Source organism: Chenopodium album, chromosome 15 (assembly GCF_948465745.1).
Source record: "Chenopodium album chromosome 15, dcCheAlbu1.1, whole genome shotgun sequence".
NCBI classification, from domain to species: domain Eukaryota; kingdom Viridiplantae; phylum Streptophyta; class Magnoliopsida; order Caryophyllales; family Amaranthaceae; genus Chenopodium; species Chenopodium album.
The window spans coordinates 33,153,508-33,159,507 of record NC_137848.1 but is presented as its reverse complement, the minus strand read 5'-3'; positions in this window follow the sequence as shown (position 1 = coordinate 33,159,507).

Genomic DNA, 6,000 nt, shown 5'->3' with positions numbered 1-6,000 from the left:
GAATTTATGAGCTTATACTGAGTTAATTCAACATTCAGAAGAATACTTTCATTCTTGATTCTATCAGCTATCTCTTTTATGTGTTCATACTTAACATTTAGCTCTTGCAATTTGCTTTGGGACTTGGCATAAGCTGTTTCCAACCAAGTACCATGTTCCTTGCAAACCTTAAGAGCCTTCTCACACTTATTTAGTTTCACACAAGTTTCTCTAAAGAATTCTTCTTCTTCTAGACACAAGTCTATTAAGACATCTTTAGAGAGAGTTTTAAGCTGTTTAGGATCAAGAAATACCTCTTTGTGGAGTTCCTCAAGGTTGGCCTTTTCATCATCTGATTTGGCCATCAGACACAGATTGGCTGTCTCCTCTTCTGGTTGGTCATCCTCATCTTCTTCACTGTCAGAATCACCCCAAGCTGCAATCATGGCTTTCCTCATGTCCGACTTTTGAAAGTTTGCTTTGCTGAATTTTTCTCTTCCTTGCTCCTTGCCCTTTCCTTTTCCTTTATCATTTTCCCAGAGAGGACAATCTCTGATAAAGTGATCTGGGGATCCACACTTGTGGCAGCTGTAGTCAGGTTTGGCATTAGAGTTCTTTTTCCCGAAGTTCCTTGAGGTGCGGCCTTTCTTGAATATCCTTTTGAACCTTCGAACGATCATGGCAGCTTCATCCTCGTCTACTTCTGAGTCTTCCTCCTCCTCTGCTTTTAGAGCCAACCCCTTGTTCCTCATGGTTTCAGTGTTGACTCCAAGGTGTAGCTCATGAGTCATGAGAGAACCAGCAAGTTGTTCGATGTTGAACTTGGTGAAGTCCTTAGTTTCCTGTAGGGCTGTCACCTTAGCTCTCCATCTCTCGTCCTGTGGAAGACTTCTGAGAACCTTCCTAACCTGCTCATCTGTAGGAATCTGTCTACCAAGGGAAACCAGCTCATTTATGATGTTAGTAAAACGAGTTAGCATCTCCTGGATGGTTTCCTTAGGTTGCATCTCGAATCTTTCATACTTAGACATAAGTAGATCGATTTTTGAGCGTTTAACCTCATTAGTTCCTTCATGAGTAATCTGCAGCAAATCCCAGATTTCCTTTGCGTTCTTGCACCCCATAACACGATTGTGTTCATGAGGTCCAAGCCCGCAATGGAGCAATTTCACAGCCATAGCATTGATTTCCATTTTGTCAAAATCCTCTTTTTCATATTCAGACATAGGCTTAGGGATTACCTCATTCTGAGCATTTGTTTTGGTGACTTCGAAATCACCAACTTCAATGACCCTCCAAACTTGGTAGTTCTCCGCCTTGATAAAGATCTCCATACGGTTCTTCCAGTAGGTATAGAACTTCCCGTTGAACATAGGAGGTCTCTGAGTTGTGTATCCTTCCTCGAGCTTTTCGTGAGTATTCATTTTCTCCAAGACCTTTCTTCTTCAGGGTTTCCTGATTCTCTTAGAAGTTAGGCTCTGATACCAATTGTTGTTTCAATGAATACTACAAGAAGGGGGGGTTGAATTGTAGTATGAGAGTTTAGCCAAACTTTTTGCGGAATTAAAATTAAGTTAGCTAAAGGAACTGAGAGATTAACTGAAGGAACTAAAGAATGCAAGAGAGATTTTACGTGGAAAACTCCTTGGCCCTAACAAGGAGAAAAACCACGACCACTTGGGATTTTGGGAAAAGAATCTTCACTAGAATAGGGCAAATGATCCTATTACAAGCTAAAGACTCAAACTCAAGTTCCTCTACGAACTTGAGACCCTGAGGAACAAGTCACCCAACTTGTTACTCTTCTCTTCTCTTTCTCTCTTCTCACTTCTCTGTTCTCTCTTCTCTTTCTCTGTTCTCTCTTCTCTTTCTCTTCTCTTTCTCTTTTCTCTTTCTCTTCTCTTTCTCATACACAAATGTTCACTCGAACTTCCCCATTCCCCAATTACAACTCGAAAGAAAAACAAACTCTAGTATAAGAACATTAAGAACACTCTAATCAACTTATGTGGAATTGGACGCTTGACTCAATTAAAAGCTTGAAAACTTATGTGAGCAAGGACAAGTTTTTCCAACAGAAATTATGAACTATTTATAGAGTTATAAACGCTTTGGAAAACTTCATTGTGCAGCAAACCCATTACGCCACTACTCATGCCCACTAAGAAGATCATGTCCCTTAATTTAAGGAACCATGAACTCCTCAATTTTGCAGAACCACGACTTGATGAAGAACGTGGGAGAGTAGGCCGCAAGTTTTGGAAAACATGGTGATTTTATTTTTTTTCAAAAGATATTTTCGAAAGTAAGAAAATAAAATAAAATCTTTTTGCATAAGATACTTTCGAAATTCAGAAAGAAATAAAATCCCTTTCAAAAGATAAACGTTTTAGATTGCAACCGTTTTCCTAAAAACTAGCATGCACAATTTTATCTTCTTAGACCAATTCCACACAGATTTTTCGAGTGCCATTTAATATCTTATACTTACATAAATCCTAAAATATAAAAATATATTTAGTCTTCATGTTCTCTGATGAAGCTTCTACTCCGAGGCTTCTGTTCCTTGGAAGGAACTTCTCTTCTCTGATGAGGCTTCTTCTCTGAAGCTTCTGTTCCTTGAGGGAACCTTCTCTTCTCCAGTCTTCATTTCTGAAGCGCCAGTTCCTGTGAGGTTGGATAGCTTTGTTTCTGGCTTTCCTGTTCCTCATGGTATCTTTGCTCGACACTTAATTCTCCTAGTCTTTGCACTGATCACACACTCAAACAATCAAGCCTTTATTAGTATGTAAGTAAGTGAGGTCGTGTCATCATCAAAATCATTAAGTCCAACACATTTCCATCCTTGTCTGTTTTAATCTTGTAAACCCACTTGCAACCAATAGATTTTACCCCATTAGGCAAGTCTACCAGGGTCCACACAGCATTTTCAGACATCGATTCCATTTCGGACTTCATGGCCTCAAACCATTTATCTGAGTTGGTACTCGCCAAAGCTTGCTTGTAGGTTGAAGGTTCTTCATTTTCCAATAAGAAGATTTCAGAATCCTCAGTTAACAGAAATATTCTTGTTTGTTTCTTATTTTGACAAACCTATGTGGGGTAGGAGCAACAACAGAAATATTCTCTTCAACTCTTTGAAGATTTTCGTAAGAATAAGATTCAATTAGGACGATAAGAGTCTCGCTAGTCGAACTAGCTTGCTCCGATACATGATTTGTCGAATTAGCCGACTCATGCGCCCTCGCCTCTGATGTGGTGTTATCCACATCCATTTGTTGCTCGTCTCAAATTTCTTCGTGAACCACTTTACTCCCACTTGGCTTTCTAGAGAGAAATTCCTTTTCTTGAAAGACATCATCGCGAGCAACAAACACTTTGTTATCTTCGTGATTGTAGAAGTAATACCCTTTTGTTTCTTTGGGATAACCCACGAAGAAACATTTTTTTGATTTAGGGCCTAGTTTATCGCCTTGTAAACGTTTTACATAGGCTTTACATCCTCAAATCTTAAGAAAAGACAACTTTGGAGCTCTTCCATTCCACATCTCATATGGAGTCTTTTCTACTACTTTGGATGGGCTTCTGTTCAGTACTTTATCAGCTGCTTCCAATGCATATCCCCAGAACGATATGTGAAGATTAGTAAAGCTCATCATAGATCGAACCATGTCTAGCAAGGTTCTATTCCTCCTTTCTGATACACCATTTAATTGTGGTGTTCCTGGAGGAGTTAACTATGAAAGTATTCCACAAATAATTAGATGTTCATCAAATTCTTGGGTTAGATATTCACCACCACAATCAGATCGCAGCGCTTTAATCGTTTTCCCAAGTTGATTTTGTACTTCATTCTGGAATTCTTTGAACTTTTCAAAGGCTTCCGACTTCTGCTTCATTAAGTAAATGTAATCAAATCTACTTAAATCATCAGTGAAAGTAATGAAGTAACTAAATCCACCCCTAGATTTTGAACTCGTTGATCCATACACATCTGTATGTATGAGTCCCAAAAGATCACTAGTTCTTTCACCTATTCCTGAATAGAGTGACTTGGTCATTTTACCTACAAAGCATGACTCATAGTTTTCAAATGATTCATAATCAAATGAAGAAAGGAGTCCATCCTTCTGTAATTTCTGGATGCGCGTTTGGTTAATATGACCTAGCCTACAATGCCATAGGTAAGTTGGGTTTGAACCATCTATTCTTTGCTTTTTATGATCTATGTTGTAGACATGGGTCGTATAATCTAATACATATAAACCATTAACCAATTTAGCACTAGCATATAACATATTTTCCCTAAAATAAAACAACATTTGTCTTTAATTTCAAATGAAAAACCTTCAGTATCTAAAACAGGAACTGAAATAATGTTTTTAGTAATCGCAGGAACATTATAACAGTTATTAGGCACCAAAACGAGTCCAGATGGGAGCTTGAGTTCATAGCTTCCAATAGCAAGTGCAGCAACAGTTGCTCCATTTCCTACTCGAAGCATCATCTCCCCTTTATCTAGTCTTCTACTCACTCTTAAGCCCTACATTTGATTAACAATGTGAGCACTACAACCGGTATCGAATACCCATGTGGAAGAGGAGGTAAGGTTAATTTCTACAACAAAAACATTAGGTAACTCCTTACCTTCCGTTTTCACTGGTGTAATGGGGACACCCTAGTGTGTGGCAAGACCGCCTACCGCAATAGAAGCATTGGCATCCCTCCTTTTTCAAGTACTCCTCTGTATAGTTGATCAAAAGATTGACTAGAGTCACTGTCGAGCCCTCATCATCATGAATAAGCTTGACAAGATCAAATCTATCATGGAGTGAAAACAGTGTCATGTGCAAAGTCATCATCAAACAGTCTCCCTAAGATATCCATCCGATTGAGTAAATCAATCAGTTCCTTCACATGGTTCTTAACTGACTGACCAAGAATGAGTTTCTTAGCCATTATCTTACAATGAATATTGTAAGTCTCAAACCTTACACTGTCAGTCTAGGAGTAGTACATTTGAGGAATCGAGATGATGACCTCTCTAACATTCTGATCGTTTACGCCTCCACTTCCTAATGCACCAATGCCACCTCGACAGATGGCATGTAGAAAGTTATGCAGCTTGGTCACCTCATAATCCTTGAACCTTCTTTTCCAACAAGTTGGAATATATGCCAATATGAGATCCCTGATTTTCTCTGCATCCAAAACATCTTTCGTGTGCCTATCAGGAGTGAAACCTACTGTAAATCTGCTACCAATAGGAATATAAAGTCGAGCCTCAAGCTTGTGGCTCCTAAGAACATTTCTTAGCTCTTCTTCCCATTCCTGAAGTTTATGAGATTTAGCCTTGTTTTCAGTTTGGTTGGCAAGTTAGTGTTGTCGTTAAAGCTATTCATCTACAAACAAAAATCAAAACGAGGCAAAGTTCAATAATTATGTTTAATATAATTAAAGTACCATAAGTGTATTAAATTGGTAACTTTAAAACATTTTATTCAATATTAATTGATCCCAATTGAATTAAATGATTCCAAGACCCTTTATTTGTGTAACAGTTGACCGGACTGAGGCCCTACCATCAAGCATTACATTTTCAAGGTGAGTAAACTCTTTACTGATTACAACTCTTGTAATTCTTGGTTGAATAATTAACCATCACATGTTTAATTATTACCCTTTGCTTCAAGGTTCTAAACTCTTTAGGTAACTTTGTTGAGTATAACCAATTAAATATATAGAACGTGATCTACCCTAAATTACCCAAGATAACAAGTAACACTCTCCTGAGGCCGACCCATCACTCACGATTGAAGGATTGTTAGGTATCTAATTGGAAAAGTAACCTCAATATTACCGGGACCTAGATTTATTATGTTGTGATTATTTAGTGAACTCTAGCGCATCATCAATCAACATAAATAAAATCTAACATGCATAATCTACTAATGCATAAATAAAATGACATAGTATGGCCCCTTAATCCTAAAAACTAATAAAGCAAAACTCCCACTTGAA